This window comes from Cynara cardunculus, unplaced genomic scaffold, assembly GCF_001531365.2.
Source record: "Cynara cardunculus var. scolymus isolate 2C unplaced genomic scaffold, CcrdV1 Un_Scaffold_4734, whole genome shotgun sequence".
Taxonomy (NCBI): domain Eukaryota; kingdom Viridiplantae; phylum Streptophyta; class Magnoliopsida; order Asterales; family Asteraceae; genus Cynara; species Cynara cardunculus.
In genome coordinates this window covers 33160-34882 of record NW_020202032.1, presented here as the reverse complement: position 1 = coordinate 34882, position 1723 = coordinate 33160, and positions in this window count along the sequence as shown.

The following is a 1723-nucleotide window of genomic DNA, read 5'->3' as shown; positions in this document are numbered from 1 at the left end:
ACGAAAGAATAAAAACCCTAACCAGGGGATAGACGACTACAGGAGGGATCCGGTAAATCTAACAGTTACACCTTGGTTTGGTCCTTTAGGATTTAATAATTACACTTCACCCCCCTTTAGTTGCATGTCTCACCCAATTGAATGATAATTAATTGATCGTCTTTACGTTGTGTTCTCAAAACCTTTCTTGCGATAGAAATAAAAGGAAAGGGGGGAAGTAAAAAAAACTCATGTACACGAAACCTTTTTAGGAGATAAAGCGGAAGAGAAATAATTATAAGTTTTCTCTCAAAACTTTCTTTTCAAATGTGGAAGGAAAATGAATGAAATAAATCAAAACTTTTTAAAAAATTATTTAAATTACAAAAATATCCGATCTTTCAGTATAAATAACATATTTTTAAAAAGTACATTTGTAAAAGTGACATTTTTTCTCTATTTTCTCTCACGTTCTAGAACATGAAAAAGTTTTTTTGTTTTTTTAATCAATGTTTTAGGGAAAAAAAAACCTAAACTCATAATAAAAAATGTTAGTGCCCATTTATTTCTTATTATAACTTTGATAACAAGTAATTTATATAATCATTCATTATATAAAAATAAAATATAAGTATTAACTAAAAAAATTAGAGTATCTTCAACAGGTTTTTCAAAATTGAGATTTTGAAAATCTGTATTCACAGATTCTCTAAAACCTTTTCCCAAATAGGGATGAGAATGGATCCGACCCGTCAGGGAAACCCGGTCACCCGTTCCGATTGGGGACGGAGATTCCCCGCTAAATTGGGGATGGGGACGGGGATCCCCGTACCCGTTATATATTAATTAATAAACTATATATATATATATATATATTATATATATTTCAACTAAAGCTCTAAATTTTTTATTTCTTGGATGTTAATATGTAATATTTTGGATGTCAAATCAAAATACAATTATTCGATAAGTTTTGTATATTACTCGATATGTTTTATATTACTCAATATCTTTTGATATGTGTGATTTTAAGTTTTCTGGGTTAAATTGAATATTTTTTTTGGTTTTAGTTTATTAATTGTTATATAATGTTGTGGTTTTTTTGTATTAAATTAAATTAAATTTTGTTTTAGGTTTATTGAAAATGTTTGAGATTTAAATATGTATGGTCTCTCGTATATTTAATTTAAAACAACTTACATAAACGGGAAAAAAAAATCTCTGCTTCCCCGTTGGAGATGGGGATGAGGATGTAATTATATTACTCGGCGGGGATGGAGACGGGAAGGGTTTTGAGGTCCCTGCCCCGTCACATTCCCATGCATACTCCCAAATGGATAAATTATATGATATAGAATGAAATTCTCCAAATTTGGAGATTTCTCAAAAAATTATTACTTATTAGATAGAATTTTTTATTCATTCTACCAATGAGATTGTTTGAATTTAAATGTTTAGGAGATAAAATTAATATTATATGAGTTGTATATAATATTTTAATAATACTAGAAGCGTACTCGCGCAATGCAGCGAGATGCATCATGATTTTAATATTTCATTTTCTTGTTTATCTCAGTCGATATTATAATATGGCTTTATGTGATTTTGAGAAAGTAATAATGTTTTTATTTTTGAATAAAATATATGTTTGAGGATATCATAAAAATTTGACAAAAATATATCGATATTAGTATCAAATTAACTATTTGAAATTCCTCATTTTTTTGTGTAAATTTTTAATTCA